A 17,177-nucleotide genomic window follows, 5' to 3' on the forward strand; every position below is an offset into this window, starting at 1 on the left:
AGTTATCAAAGGTAATGAGTTCATAATTTAATACTGAGGAACGGTGTTTTGCACGGCTGATCTTTCGTCCGATGGCATCAGGAACCATCGTCGAGCACACATATCGTTAACGTGCGCGCTCACTCCCCGCGCACATTGCGTCATACATTACATGCCTCCAACCTCAGACGTAGTCACCATAGCGGTCTCGGGGACGTCTAGTCCTTGGTGGATTTATCCTGCGTGGTTCTGTAGCTACAGATCCGGGATCTCCAGCTGTTGGGTCTTCCTGTGGAGGAGGGTCTTGTGGACGTCGACCGATATCAGGGCAGACAGAACCGTCGATTTCCCACGCTGCGGGCGAAATCGACGAAGATGAGCGTCGTCGTATGTGGTTAACGTGCCTCCGGATTCTTCCCCTAGCAGTTTCTATCAGCCAAGATCGGTAGCCAATCCTTTTCAGAAGTGTGCCGTCGATCCACCTAGAAGTTCCCCTGAAGTTGACGACAACCACCGGCTGCCCTTCTTTGAAGGCTTTGGATGCAGGCATCTTTTCTTGCGGTTGTCATTCTCGTTCTGGGGAGGGTATCAGTCTGCTTAAGTTTGTAGCCAGTTCGCGGCCGAACATCATGAAGGCAGGTGTTTTTCCGGTTGAAGTAGATACCGTTGAATGTTGCTTGTAAAGTAGTCTCCCAACTCTCAATTATAGATGTCCCTTCTTGTCCTTGGACAACCCTTGTTTTAGTTCGTAGACCATGCGCTTAGCTTGGACATGTGTAGCCGGATGGTAGGAAGCACTGGTTACGCCTTGGATACCATTTTTTGAGAGAAGTCTGTCATTACGCTTGACACTAAGACAGATTCATTGTCGGACACTACCTTCCTTGGTAGTCCGAATGTCTCAAATAGAGCTCGCAACTATCGAATGGCTGATGCGGATCTGGCAGATGTCGAGTAGCGCACCTCATGCCAGTTGGCGTATGAGTCTACAATGACGAGAAACATCTGCCCCTCCAAAGGACCCGCGAAGTCTAAGTGTATGGTATCCCAGGGCTGACGGTTGATCCCACTTTGGCAAGGGTACCTTGTGAGGAAGCGGTCTGGATCCTAACAGCCAGCACACTTGCCAACAGTCATTTCAATTTCTTTGTCGATGGTTGGCCATCACAAGTGGCTGCAAGCTGTCAACTTCATGGACACAACTTCCTTGTGTCCTGCGTGGAGCAGTTTCATTGCTTCGGCACGTGCAGCGGTTGGAATGACGACCCTGGACCCCCAGATCAGTCATCCTCACTGTGTCGACAGCTCAGCGATTTTCTTTTTAAAATGCAGGAACATCGCCTCTTTTATCTGATGGAGAGTTCCTCGCTGTCGGGGAAAAGTAGCCGGCTTAACGCATCCGCGTTCTGGTGCTTCTATCCTGGTCGCTAGCTTAACGCACCAGCGTCGCATTCTTGGAGAGGGAACCTCGCGCACAGGTCTGAGGGAGATTAGGATGCCGAGCAAGGGTTGATGATCAGTGACAATCACTACCTTTCGTCCAGCGATGTATTGGTGGAAAGCTATGACTCCAAAAACCACCTCAACCACTCTCCGTCTATTTGTGAGTAGTTCCGCTCGGCCTCGCTCAGTGTCCTGGATGCGAACGCGATAGGAGCTTCCCTGCCTTCTCGATCTACCTGAGCCAGGACTGCCCCCAAGCCGTACGATGAAGCATCACAAGACAAAATAAGCTGTTTTGTGTCATCGTAGTGAGCCTGAGTTCTTTTGTCTAGCATCAGCATCTTGAGGTTCTTGAAAGCAGCAGCGTGTTGTTTCTCCGATCTCCAGGGAAAGTTCTTTTTCAGCAGCCTGTGTAGTGCACAAGCCACCGTGGCTTTGTTTTCCAAGAATCGATCGTAACATGCAAGTATTCCAAGGGATGACTGTGAAGTGGCTTTGGACGTCGCTTCGGGCAATTCCTTGAATGCCCTCAGCTTGTCGTCTGTGGCCTGGATCCCTGTTGAGTTTATTCGGTGTCCCTGGTAGGTGACTTCGGCGACACTGTTACGTTTCCGGCGGTTCGACGACGGAACGGCTGCCGAAGGAACAGACAGACTCTCTCTCTGCTGGAAGAACGATCTGTCTTTATTACAAAAGGAAGCTCGCTTTTAAGGATCCTGCATCCAATCAGGAACGGACAAAAAGAAAGAAATGTAATATCGCGCCGCACCAACTAATCTTATCGGAAGCGAAGCGCAGCATAGCACCGCAATTGTTACAGCTCGACCAATGCTACCCAGTTCGGAAGTTGATCAACAGGCTGACGCCTCTTGAGTAACTGGAGACGTAGGAGCTGTCGAAGCATCCAAAATGGCGAAAGCCGATTTGCGGCCATCTCACCTCGACGTAGTTCGTGCTTCCTGGATGAGTAGGAAACAGGCATGTAGCACGCTGCAGGCCTTGGGAGACGACGACTTCCGAGAAGTGCGCTTGCGAGTCTTGGCAAGTGACCAGGCTAGAAGGCCACAGTCGCTAGGCCTTGGAAGGGTCGCTTGGGCCAGGGTGCTGAAGTGCGGACGCCGCTCTGTTCTCGAGCAAGGGTGCTGAAGCGCGGACGCCGCTCCGTCCTCGGGTAAGGGTGCTGAAACGCGGACGCCGCTGTGCTTCCGAAGCTTCGAAGAGGCAGGACTGGGGCGGAACGAAGACGGCAGCCGGAAAGGACCGAGATCTTCGGGGCAGTCTGGAGTTCGGGCAGGATAGCAGCAAGCCGAAGAGCTCAAATGACTTGGTAGACGAGTGGAAGGAACGACATCGGAAGCAATCCGGCGCCACAACCCAGCAAGGCCAGATCCCTTGAAATCATTAGGAGCGGTACCATGCAATGCACTTTCAACAAAGTTAAGTGCAGTCATAAGCCTCAACATCGCAAAATCTCCAACTAAAATTTGCACAAAAAATATTTTTGTGGGGACTTTCTCGCCGAATTAGAGGAACACTAAGGAATGCGGCTCAGGCAATCGGCATTGGCGTGATTTTTGCCGTTCTTGTGCCGCACCGTGAAAGTAAATTGTTGGAGGGCCAGGCTCCACCTCATTAAACGACCGTTTTTGTTCGACATCTGATTAAGCCACACGAGAGGGCAGTGGCCAGTCTCGAAAATAAATGAAGATCCTTTCAGATAGCACGAGAGTTTTTCGATAGCCCATTCCATACAAGCGCACTCTTTTTCTACTGTGCTGTAAGCCTATTCGCGTGTTGTTAGTTTTCTGATGGCGTATACAACAGGATGTTCCTCGTCCTTCTCGTTTACCTGACTGAGGACGACGCCCAAACCACGGTTGCTCGCGTCGCACTGCACTATGAAGGTGCACATGTAGTCTGGTGAAGCCAGCACAGGATCGCTCGCTAAGAGCTCTTTGAGCCGGAGAAAGGCGTTCTTACGTTCCTCGGTCCAGCGCACGACATTTGGCTCTGCCTTGCGAAGAGCGTCTGTGAGTGGGCCAGCGATATGCGCAAAGTTAGGAATGTAGTTTTGGTAATAATCGGGGGGTGGGGGGAGGGGGCTAAACCGATGAAAGAACGTATGTCCGCTTTTGTTTTTCGGCCAAGGAAAATTTTTTGTGGCCATAACTTTTATTTCGGACGGGCGTCGCTTCCCTTGGCCCACAACGTGGCCCAGATACTGAACTTCAGCTTTGGCTAGATGACATTTGGCCATTTTCAGAATTAAACCTGCTTTCTGTATTTTAGCGAATACTTCCTGTAGGTGCTGCAAGTGCTGCTCCCAGCTACTGGAAAAAATAGCCACGTCATCGAGGTACGGAACTGCGAAAGACTCGGCACCCTTGAGCACTTCGCTGATTAGCTTGGAAAAAACAAAGGGCGCGTTCTTAAGTCCAAAAGAAAGGACAACCGGGCGGAACGTTCCGAGAGGGGTAATGAAAGCTGCCAGCCTACTTGCGTTCTCCGTGAGAGGCACTTGCCAATAGCCCCGCACGAGGTCTAGTGTTGACACGTACCGCGCCGCCGACACTTTTTCAAGGAGTGCCTCTACATTCGGGATGGGAAACACTTTTGTCTTGGTTATCGCGTTGAGTTTGCGGTAGTCTATGCATAGCCGCGGTCCTTTACCGGCGCTCTCGACAATGAACATCGGAAAGATGTAATCACTTTCTCCAGGCTCAATTATACTCAAGTCCAGTATGTTTTGAACGGATTCATTTAACAGCTTTTCATGACGGGGTGAAATTCTGCGTACTCGCGTACGGAAAGGTTGATCAGAGGTCGACTCGATGTCATGCTGTAACAGGTTAGTTTTACCTGGACGCGGGCTAAACAGGGCCCTGTACGAGTGTAGCACCTCTTTTAATTCTTCCTTTTTCTGTGCACTCAACCGTGCGCCTTCAGTTGTCCCTGTTAATATCTCTTCTGTAGAAGGAAGCGAGTACGGGGATGGGAGTGGTGCGATTGGTATGACAACTTCTTCAGGCTCGTTTAGAGCGATACTAACAACCTCGGTGCGTTCGAGAAAAGGCTTCATTAAATTACAGTGATAAATTATCACCTCATTCCGTCTGCCAGGAGACGTCACCAAGTAGTTAGTGTCTGAAATCTTTTGTTGCACCACCACCGGACCATCCCATGCTACTTCCAGCTTATTTGCCTTTGACGTCTTAAGAATCAGTACTTTGTCACCTCCTTTAAACGTTCGTTTCCGAGCGTTCCTGTCGTAGTACTTTTTTGCACGCTGCTGGGCTTGTTTAATGCTCAGCTCGACCAATTCCTGCGATTCGCGCAAGCGCCTTAACAGGGTGAGCACATACTCGACAACCGTCTTGTCGACAAATTTGTCTCCCCACTTGTCCTTCAACAAGGTTAACGGAGATCTCAGTGCGCGCCCGTAAACCAATTCTGCTGGAGTAAATCCAGTCGCCTCGTGGCTGACAGAGCGCAATGCGAAAAGCATTGCCGGAACAGCTGTGTCCCAATCTGCTTTCTTTTCGTAACAAAGCGCACGCAAAATTCGCTTAATTACCGAGTGAAACGTCTTCACAGAATTGCTCTGCGGATGGTACACTAAGCTGTGGTGGATGGCTATGGCACATTTTTTTTAGGAAGGTTGTGGTCAGCGCACTGGTGAAGACCGAACCCTGATCACATTGGATTTCGCTTGGAAATCCCACTCTCGAAAAGACGCCTAGCAGCGCGTTAACGACTGCCGTAGAGCTTAGCTCGGGTAAAACGACCGCTTCCGGGAACTTTGTTGCAGGACAAAGTAGCATCAGCAGGTACTTGTTTCCTGCTGCAGTTGGCGGTAACGGGCCAACAATGTCTACCACCAACCTACGGAATGGTTCACCAATTATGGGTTCCTGAACCAAAGGTACCTTGACCTTCTTATTTGGTCGACCCGTCCTTTGGCAAACATTGCAAGAGCGTACCCAGTTCTCAGAGTCTTTGAAGCACATCGGCCAGTAGTAGTCGTTTAGCAACCTTCTCTTGGTTTTGTATATTCCTAGATGGCCAGCCCAACTGTCACTGTGAACCAAGCCCAAAAGTGCTGTACGATACTTCTGCGGCACTACCAGCTGTTCAAAAGAACGGCCTTGCTTGTTCTTGAATATTCGGTACAACAGACCGTCTTGCATAACAAAAGAAATTCTGCCTTTGCGTTTACATCCAATTTTTTCCCGGCACGATTGCAGTGACGAATCTTCTGCCTGTTCCTTTCTTAGCGTGTGTTTATCCACCTTCGCCAAAAGCTGAGAGTTTTCGCTGACTGGGCTTATCAGCTCTCGATTTGACTCGGAAGTTGCGGTCTCATCGTCGAATTCTGCTTCACTCGCGGAGGAAACGGCGGTGACCGTCTCCCTCGCGTCATTTTCTTCCGATACCACGACAACATTCGTCATGGTAGCTTCCTGCATTCGCTTTGTGTGCGCCCTTGTTATCACCATGACGGGTTTTACGTCTAGCTCCATCCCTGCATTTTGTAATTCCCGCATTGACTTGGAGAAAATGTAAGGAATTTTCTGAGGGAGCTTACCGGAAACGGCTGCTTCTGTCTGGAACTTGCCGAAGGCGCCTTCCATTTCGACTCTCGCTACCGGCAAGCACTTTGTGTCTGGCTCGAGTGCCTGCCGTACCCATACACATGCCCCTGTGAAATGTTCTGGCTGAATGAATGACGGGTGAACGACATCAAAAGTTGCACCCGTGTCTCGCAACACCTTCCAGCTGACGCCGTTCACAGCCATATCGTATGTGTGAGGCAGAAGCAAGTCACTCTCTTCCGTTAGCAGATTAACAGATACACTTGCTTGCCGGCAGCCCGCGGCGATATGTCCTGGCTGTTGGTACTTATAGCAAATTAACGGCCTCTTTTCTTCGAACTTTGAGCTTTTGCCTTCATCTTTCTTGGCCGTCTGGGGCTGCTCTGCCTTCTCGGACGCGTTCGCCGAGCTTGTTTCCTTTGAGCCCTTTTGAAACTTTCTGAACGGTCCCGAAGATTTCTTTTTTTTGCAGTTCCTCCGAACTATCCAGCCTACGGGAGTAGTACTCATCAGCTAGATTAGCTGCCATTTGCAAAGTAGTTACATTTGGCTTATCCTGAATCCACAGGCGCATCGGTTCCGAAAGAGTTCCGTAGAACTGTTCAAGTGCAATCAGCTGCATAACACTGTTTGTCGTCATACGCGCTCGAGCTTTTGAGCCATTCCTCCAGAAAGCTCATGGCTTTGTACGCAAACTCGGAGTATGACTCCCCTGCTGACGCCTTGTTTTACAAAACTTGAGTCTTAAGGCTTCCGTGGACAAACTGTATCTTTGCCTAAGCTGAAGTTTCACCTTGTCGTAGTCACGCGCTTCTTCGACAGTCATTCGTGCGATTACGTCCGCAACCTCGTTTGGGAGCAACGTCAGGAGCCGTTGCAACCTAGTGTCCTTCTCAAACCCTGCATTTGTACATTTCCTTTCGAAGTTCACGAGGTACAAGCTGATGTCGTTGCCAACAGAAAACGGCTGCATGAAACCGCGCATGTCGAAGTTTTCACGGCGTGTGGCTACCTCAGATGCGACTGCACCTTCTTCAAGTTTGTGCAGCTAAAACTCTTTTAACTTTAATTCAACTTAACGTTCTCTTAATTGAAAAGAAAACGTTTTCCAGCATTCCTCTATTTCGTCGTCTGCTGCCCCGCATTTGTATATTGCGTCAACAATTTCCTGCTTGCGCATTACCTTCTGGGCTGTTATGCCTAGCTCTTGAGCCAGCATAGCGAGCTCGGGTTTCGTTAGTGACGTGAGATTCATGACTGCCTAGTCTTTCAAATGTCAAAGATCACACTACCACTAATTTCAACCAGCTAAGGCTCCCAATGATAGCAAGGAAATCGTGCGCTCACCAAATCGGGCACCAGGCCGCCGCCGACGTGCGCTCCATGCCGATCCCACCGCTGCCACCAACTGTTACGTTTCCGGCGGTTCGACGACGGAACGGCTGCCGAAGGAACAGACAGACTCTCTCTCTGCTGGAAGAACGATCTGTCTTTATTACAAAAGGAAGCTCGCTTTTAAGGATCCTGCATCCAATCAGGAACGGACAAAAAGAAAGAAATGTAAAATCGCGCCGCACCAACTAATCTTATCGGAAGCGAAGCTTAGCATAGCACCGCAATTGTTACAACACTGAAACGACACTTAGTTTTCTGTAGTCGCAAGCCGGCTCCTTGGAGCCGTGAAAGGACGGAGTCTAGACACTGAGCGTGCTCTTTCGGTGTGGAGCCACAGACGATGACATCGTCCAGGTAGGCGCTGACTCCTGTTAACCCTGCCAGTGTGGTATCCATGCACCGCTGAAAAATTGCCGGTGCTGCTGACACTCCAAAGGACAGGCGCTTGATCCGATAGAGACCCTTGATGGTGTTTATTGTGAGTATGTCAGCAGTGCTCTCGGTGACCTTGAGTTGCTGGTAAGCTTGTGCAAGATATAACGTGGAGAATATCCTGCCTCCACGGAACTTTGATAGTACTTCTGACAAGGTCGGTAGAGGGTACGCAGCCTTGCGTGTGATGGCGTTGACAGAGCTGCGGTAGTTCCCGCATAGTCGATTGTGCCGTCCTTTTTCCGGACCACCACGGCAAGTGAGCCCCACTCTGAGTTTTGAGTCGGCTCCAGGACGCCTTGGTCCGTGAAGCGCTGTAATTCTGCTTCAAACGCTGGCTTCAGTGCGAACGCAACTGTTCGCGTTTTTAGAAACTTGGGCGTAGCTCTTCCTTGCAGCTCCAGACGCACGGCCGGACCCTAGTACTGGTTGAAGTGACCGCCAAAAATTGTAGCGTGTTTTTCAATGATATCGATCAAGCTTTTGTCGTGCAAGATTTGATGAACGCCGCTCAGTCCAGTACCAAGAGGCTTAAACCAATTACGGCCAAGCAGATTGTATCCTGGACGCTTCATCACGAGGAGCGGCAACTTCACTTTGAAGCTATTGTACTGTACCCACACATGTACTGTGCCCAGAGATTCCAGACCTTCCCCCGACCAGGTGAGCAGGGCCACGCTATCGCAAGAGAACTCGGGCGGTTGCCTGGGCCAAGCTGCGCGAAACGTTTCTTCGCTGATGAGTGAGCATGCCGACCCCGAATCCACCTTGAATTGAAGAGGGACTACCTCCACATGGAGGCTCACCAAAAGTTTTTCCGTTGTCGTCTGCCCACTTCTCGGCGAGTTGATGTCGTGCAGTGAGCTTAACTGACTTGATCCTCGAGCTGTCGAGTCAGAAATTCTCTGTGGGTCAACCAGGTGAACGGCGCTGTTGCCAGAAGCCTTTTTTTTTTTTCTTCATGCAAGCCTTTGCAAAATGACCCACCTTCTTGCAGTATCTGCACTGCGACGTGCAGAATTTGCATGAACTCGCGCTGTGGAGCTTTTCACACCGGTAACACGGCATTGAAGATGTTGCGGTGGCCTCGTGGTACCGTCGGTGTGCCAGACGTGATTTTTCTGCTTTGTCGACTTCCTGGAAGTCTTGCTTTACCTGTCGCTGATGGTCCTTGGCGTTCTCCGCTCGTACGGCTATATCAAAGGCCTTGAGAAACGTCAGGTCCCTTTCTGCGAAGAGGCGTTGTTGCAGGTGTTCGCCCCGAAGTCCGCAAACGAAACGATCGCGAAGCATAACGTCCATAGGTAGCATTGTCACGTTGACCGAGGTGGGAGTCGCATCACTTGCAACGGTTCCAGCCGATTCCACGGAGTCCGAACGGCTTGGTAGGTCAGCTGTAGATGTGCTGGCCACAGCCGGCTGTACCGTTCCAAAATTGCAATCTGTTGCAATTTTTTTTTTTAGCGCTGCAACGTATGCATTCACTGTCTGATTCGGTAGCTGGTGTCTTCGTTGACATTTGCACAGGCTGAAGAGCTCCAACGGGCGCGGATCGAAGTGAACTTGGAGTAAGGTGACGAGTTCCTCAAAGGAAAACTCACTTGGCATCTTTGGTGCCACCAGTGCTTTCACTGTTTCAAAAGTGGTCGAACCACCCAGTGTCAGGAGCACGGCGCGCCTCTTTGGGTCGTTCCTGATGCCTTTTGCTTCTGAGTAATATCGTAGCCGCTCCGGCGCACAACGACCAGCCCTTTCCGGAGAACTCCTCCATGGAGCTGTGGGTAGCCATGTTTTCCGAGGCAGCAGGTCCGTCGTCTTATTCGTCGCTATACTCTGTTTCACCTTATGATGTACCGCAGGAAAGGATACAAGTGCGAGCTCCTTGCTCTGGGGCATATCTCGGCGGCACAAGCTCTCGTGCCTTAAGAGCGGCTGCCAACGCTATGAGCTTGCGCTTCTAGCCTTCGCTGCGGTACAACATAAGGTGAAACGAAGTATAGTTGATGCGTTCATAATTAAATACTAAGGAACGGTGTTCGGCGCGGCCGATCTTTCGTCCGATGGCATCAGGAACCCTCGCTCGAGTACACTGCTCGTGAACGTGCGCGCTCACTCCCCGCGCCCGTCGCGTCATACATGACCAGGGCCCGTTAAAGCCCCTCGATGTGTTTGCGCTCGTCTTGCAAGTAGCGTCAAATGCGCGAGTGCACGAGGCCCATGTCTCGAACGGCCCTTGGAAGCAAATGGCGGCGCAGCACTGAAATGAACGGGCCTTGGAAGCGAATGGCGGCGGAGCACCCGCTCATGGCACGTGTCTCGAGCGCTTCCACAACAATGGTTGGCGGTACTTGTAAAAAACGCTTTTATCAAGGGGCTTTAGGGCCCGTTTGCTCGAAGCGCTAACCGCGGCTAAAGTTAGCCGCAGTACCTAGGAGAGGGATTTTTTTTAAATCACGTGACTGGCTCGGTAGGGATGCGGTAAAACATGGCGGTGCCCCAGTGAGTGAGCGCCGCTCGCTTTGGAACGAATATGTCGTTGTAGCTGCAATATCGGGCGCGTTAGTCAGCAACGAATGGTGCAGGAGGCTTTCGCTTTGCTTTATCTCACTTAAACCGCAAAGCATGGGCAATGACATCGCCGAACTTTTCAGATAACCTTTCGATTCTGGGTATTCCTAAGCCTAAATGAACGCCATGGCAACGTCTTTGGAAAGCGGATTGTTGATAGCACACAAAAGCAGACAGCGTCCCAACAGACCTTTTTTCTAAATTTTCCAAGCACCGAGGTGCATGCCACGACTGTAGTTGCACGCGTCGCTCGTGCTGGCGTCTGCAGTAGTAACCGTTCTAAAGCAAAAAGTATAAAACAAATTTTGTCTTGCACGCGCGTTCGTTAAAGCCTTATTATGATTTTTTACTTCGAATCTTTTATAAGAGGAAGGCCAGCGCGCGTGGACCGTAGAATTACACTTCCAGCGTTCTGTTGGGACACTGTCTGCTTTTGTGTGCTCTCAATACCCGGCCGATTGAGTCAAGACGATCCGCTTTCCGAAGACGTTGCCATGCCGACAATTATCGCGTTCATTTAGGCTTAGGAATACCCAGAATCGAAACACTATCTAAAAAATGCGCCGATGTCATTGCCCAAGCTTTGCGGTTTAATTGAGGTAAGGCAAAGCAAAAGCCTCCTGCACCATTCGTTGCTGACTAACGCGTTCGATATTGCAGCTACAACGACATATTATTTCCAAAGCGAGCGGCATTCACTCGCTGGGGCGCCGCCATGTTTCCCCGCATCCCTACCGAGCCAGTCACGTGATTTCTAAATCCCTCCTCTATGTACTGCGGCTAACTTTAGCCTCGGTTAGTGCTTCGAGCAAACGGGCCCAGATAGAAAGTTTTTGCTACATGCGACACTTTTTAAAATTCTTTTAAAATACGATAAACTCTTAGATGCCAGAACTGAGGACAGTTAAAAAATATAGTGATTCCCTATCTGAGCGTACTGTAGGCTAACGCGTGCGTAATGCTCGTTTTAAGTGACGATAATAGAAATATTTTTATATGGTAAAGCAAACAAGAGACAGTTCTCAATCGTTGGCATATATAATACATGTGTGTGTTCCACGTGCGAACACAGTCAAAGTTAAGGCCTAGGTATTTTACTGAGTCAATATATTCAACCGGCTTACAATTATCACATGAGCAACTGGAGTTATGTGGAAACAGTGGAGAAGTTAAGCTTACATTTTTTAATGGATTGTGAAAGCATATCAGCTTGGTTTTGGAAGCATTTACACGAAGCTTATCTGCTAAAAACCACTCCATTATTTTAGTTACATCTGCTTGGAGCATTTCTATCTCACGCTGATATACTAGATGCCGTGAAAATATAAGAGTGTCATCCACGTATTGCAATATATTGGAAGAAGTCATTACTTCTGAAATATCGTTTACAAAGATGTTAAATAATAGTGGAGACAAAATGGAGCCCTGTCGAACTCCTGGGGTTTATTTATACTATTTATTCTGCTTAATGTGCCACAAACAGCTCGAGGCCTTATTAGTGCGCACATATTGCAAACAATAAAAGAACAGATACAGACCAACAAACAAGCAAGACGTGATTTAGAAAAGATCAAAGGAAATAAATTAAACTACGGAGAACAATGGAGAACAACAGAGCACAGGTGTTTATCAAGCGGCCAACAATGCTCTTCTATAATTTAAAAGGGGTGAAAATTCTAAATTCCTCCTATCGCGATTATAAAGGAGCTGAAGGCGTGTCATCGGGTACTGGACACAAACTTTCTGCGGGTAGAAAAGAAATGAAAATCTGGTCCGCTTTTGGGGAGCACTAAAAGAAATCGCACTTAAAAGTAAAGGTGCATCAATTGTAGCGTTCACTATCTTATACAAAAAAGTCATGTCTCGCGCTAACCTTTTTCTATGCAAGGGTACCAGGTCAAGCAGATTAAGTAAGTATTCATATTGAAAATGAATGCGCCTCCCAATCCATCGATCGTAAACATTACGCACGAGACGACGCTGCACTTTTTCTAAAATACATGATTGAGTCGCTCCAGTGGTGTTCCATATAACTGAGCAGAACTCAAGTTTAGACAAAACAAGGGCGCTAAATATATTAATCATGCTAGCGTAAGTACGAAAATTCCGCGTCATTCGGGAAATAACGCCTAGCACCTGATAAGAAACATTCACAACTTTCGAAACATGCTGAGTAAACGAAAGCCGGGAATCAAACAGCACTCCCAGGTCACGAATAGTATCGGACCTCGCGATAGCTGAACCTAACATGGTATACGCATACTCAATGCAGCTTGTCTTACGAGTAAAGGAAACAACCTTCGTCTTACTGGGGTTAAGTACTAAATTATTTTTTAAGCACCAGTTCAGAACTGCCTGAACATCGTCTCGCATCTTTAGGCAGTCAGTAGTTGAATTAATTTTGCGATAAATCTTAAAATCGTCTGCAAACTGCAGTACCGTTGAATGCTGCACATTGTCTGCCAAATCATTCATAAAAATGTTGTATAACAACAGCCCAAGGTTGGACCCTTGAGGCACTCCAGTGTTTAAAACATAGGAGGCAGAAAAACACCCTTCATACAGCACTCTGTTAGGTCTTCCGCCAAGATAACTAAACAACCAACTGCAAAACGATCTAGTCATGCCCAACGCTGAACCTTTGGTGAGTAACAACTTATGATCTACGAGATCAAAAGCTTTGGAGAAATCGAAATAAATAACATCAACTTGCCCACGGGACGTGACCTTAGGCAGAGTGTGTTCCAAAAATGATACAAGGTTTGTTTCCACTGTACGCCCTTGACAAAAACCATGTTGGTTGGGACAAAGAGACGATTTAAAATGAGAACAAATGTGCTTATACATTGCCTTTTCAAATACCTTAGAAAAAGAGCAAAAAAGATAAATTGGCCTATAGTTATTAACGCAGTCAGTGCGACCAGATTTATGTATAGAAACAACCACTGCATTTTTCCATCCTTGGTGAAATACATTGGCCTCTAAGGGCATGTTAGAAACATGTAGCAACACAGGCGCAAAAATATCCTGCATCCCTTTACAATAAAAGCAGACATTCCGTCCTCACCCCATGACTTTTTTGAAGCGAGCTCATTTATTCCGGAAAGCACATCTTCAAGCGTAAGATTCGGAACTGCCAAGCTGCGGGTAGATTCAAGAGGAGTATCGGTCATAACAGTGCACGGAGTAATCAAGTTAACGACGGAAGAGAAGAACGTAGCAAAACGATCACAGACATCGGACGGCTCAGATGTATATCCAGAGTCGTCTTACAATGCAATAGTTTTCGATCGACTAGATGTGCTCATGAACCTTGTGTAATTCCACAGAGCATTAGGATCGCGTTTTAAATTGCGTTCAACTGAATTTCGCCAGTTCTCCCGATCACACCGTATCAGCTTTTTGGCCGCTGAACGCTACTCTTTAAACAGACTCTGCCATTTCTTCATGCCGGTGTTCTTGTACTCTTAGTGATATAGGTTTAGAAACAGTAATAAACGTAAAGACAGGGGACAGGACAACACATCACACTGAATGAAAGATTTGTTGTCCCGTCCCCTGTCTTTACGTATATAACTCTTTCTAAACCTACATCATTACCAGCGCGCTCACTAACAAGTCTTTATGATACCTCGCTTTTTTACGTAACGTATCACGTAGCTCTCTGGAGAACCAAAAAGGATCGTTGCTAGTTCGACAACTTCTGCGTGGAATGAAATTATTCATGGCTGCAGTTACGATGTCTGTTAGACCTTGAACTGCGCTATCGATATTGGAACAGAGTGAAATAACGCTCCAGTCTACGTTGCGAAGGCGATTGTAAAGACCAAGGTAATCCCCACGGGCGTAGTTATACCCGATAGACTGATTACTCGCCGACGTCCGAGCAGGAAGTAAAACAGAAAGGGAGATTGGTGGATGCCACTTATCGATAGAGACAAGAGGACAGTCAGCAGCCTTGAAAGTGATTGCTGATATGTTGGTCATGCACAAGTCAAGCGTATTTCCAGCCCCGTTTGTTGTAGTATTAAGCTGATAAAGCCCATTGAAGTTCACAAACTCCATTGTTTCGTCGGCCCTAGCACGTGCCTCACTTGATGCAGCACTAATCGTGTTTGAATTCCAATCAATGCCAGGCACGTTAAAGTTACCAACGATCATCACATCATCGGTTGAAAAATCGACAGCACAAGAAATGTAGTTCAAAGTGCCTATGAATGATTGTGTGTCAGAACGAGGTGTAAAGTAATAATTTCCAATTATTAAGTTAGGCTGGCCCGGAAAACTGATTTGCACCCAAACACATTCATTTCCTTCTTGCAGATCAAACCTATGAAAACATGATAATGACTTATGCACCGCCTTGAGCACCCCTCCCCCCAGAGTGTCCCGCGAACCAGTTGAATCCATATCACATCTCTAAACGCAATATTCGTCAGTAAAATATTCGTTGCTAGAGATTGCTTGTGTAAGCCAAGTTTCTGTGATACAGATTACATGAAAATCGGAAGTCGTGACAGCTTCAGAGAAAACATCAGGTTTGGTTCGTAACCCACGAGCGTTTTGATAGTATACACGGATGTTATCCATCACGAGTCCTCGTTAGCTGTTGGTCGCTCTGAATCTGGGTCACGCAAGGGCCCCTAAAAGGGCCTAAAGAGACTACCTTCCGGCCACACGCTAGAGTCATTAATTTTGATCAGGCAGTCAACAGTAGTGCTGACATGAAAAGAACTCTATCAATCGTGCTTACTGTGAAGTTTGGTACACTGAAATGTTCCAGTTTCGAGCACTGAAGACAGGTAGTTGTTCACATCCTCGCACGTCGTGTCCGGGCTCAGCCTCGTCACGAAAAAGGTTAAGGACGCATGAGAACTGCGGACGTAATCTACTGATACAACTTGGGAACGATTCGTGAGAAAAGTTTTTAATAAAGCATGGAATGGTCCACGAAAGCCCACCCCATGATGCTTGTCTAAAAGGATGGTGTGGTTAACAATGTCGAGTGCCTTAGCAACATCAATGAAGATGGCGCACATATACATTTTGTTGTCAAAGGACGAGTGTGTTATGTCAGAAAAAGTCTTAAGAAGATTAGCAGTACCACGACCAGATACGAATTCGTATTGATGCGACGAGATCATGTTGTACTTCTCAAGGAGCCCGGACATAACGACGAAAACATCATTCTCTAATATCTGGGAAATGCAAGACAATATTGAAATAGGCCTGTATGAAGAAACTTGACTTGGTGCACCACCCTTGAGGAGAGGAACAACCAAGGCCTGCTTTAAGTCATCCGGCACATGAGCAGTTTTAAGGATAATAATTACGAGAACAAGGATACTGTTTTTAGGAGTCATAATTTAGACATACGTCACGAACTGGAAGGCCATCAACACCCGCCGACCTAGAGCGCTTGAAACCGAACACGTATGACCGCAAATCTTACTCTGAAAGAGTTGGAAGAAAAGCGGATTCAGAGGTAAACGAAATGTGGGGTGTTAGTACCTCATCAGCATTAGAGGAGAACGTGAGTGAGTTTCCAAAACAAATCATTAAAGGCATTGACAGTAAAAGTTAAGGTCGTTCCGAAATGCTTTTTTAATGATTCAGTCGCGCTCGTCTGTATGGAACCACAAAGCTCATTTACAACCGACCAAGTTATTTTAGAGTCAGAACGAGCGTGAGAAATCTTTTTAGCATCATAGTTTCTTTTAGCTGATCTAGTTAGAGCAATAACCGTATTTCTTTGTATTTTAAATTTTATTTCAAGATCAATGTAGTTGGGAAAGCGCCGAAATCTTTTCCATAATTGTTCTTTGCGAGTTATAGCTGCAAGGATATCTGATGTAAGCCAGGGCAATGAAGGTCTACGTTTCTTAACCTAAAAAATTTTTTCTCGATAAGTTTAGAAATTTCCTAATGATGTCCACGAACGCAGAATACATGCTCATGCTATTAACGGAGGATATAAATTTGCTCCAGTCAAAGTTCTTAATAAGCCGATCAAAAGCACCAAAAATCAAGTCTCTCTAAACGAAACGTACTGTCAAAGTTATGAGCTGTTCTTGAATGAAATAAATAAAGTAATGATCCGCGAGCTTTTGTAGAATGAAAGCGGAGTGGATAGAAGAGCCAGAAGATCGAATATTTATATGATTTAAGCGGGAAGAGACAAGGTTCCCGTTTAATACTTCTTCTCGGGTACGACCGTTAACGTTAGGTACTATCCCGAATTCGGGAAGTAGTGATAGATACTCGCAAACAAATGATTTCGATGCCTTGAGGGTGTCAATGTTCATATCTCTCACCAAAAGTAACTGTGCTTTGTTAGATAGTTTTCCTAGACTTTATTTAACTCCTCTAAGAAGTTCGTGCAGTTCGAGGATGGAGGTCTCTAGAGTGCTAGCAAGCAAATTGTGTGTTTAGAATTGGAAACGCTAAACATTAAGCTTTTTGAATGGTTAAATAGTATGTCAATTTCAGTTGTGATCCACGTGTCTTTTATAAACATACCAATTCCGCCTCCTCGAGTGGATGCGGAGTTGGTGTGTTTCTAAAAGTTTGTGTGAAAATTTATAAAAATATAAATGATAATAATAATAGTAATAATAATAATAATAATAATAGTAATAATAATAATAATAATCAAGAATCAAGAATAATTTTTATTAGGTGTCCAGGAACGACCATGCGGTCTTGGTGCTGGCACACCGAAACTTACACACTACAAAAAAGTAGGAAAAAAACATAAAAAACTCAAAA

Source organism: Ixodes scapularis, unplaced genomic scaffold (genome assembly GCF_016920785.2).
Source record: "Ixodes scapularis isolate PalLabHiFi unplaced genomic scaffold, ASM1692078v2 PGA_scaffold0__279_contigs__length_252992795, whole genome shotgun sequence".
Taxonomy (NCBI): Eukaryota; Metazoa; Arthropoda; class Arachnida; order Ixodida; family Ixodidae; genus Ixodes; species Ixodes scapularis.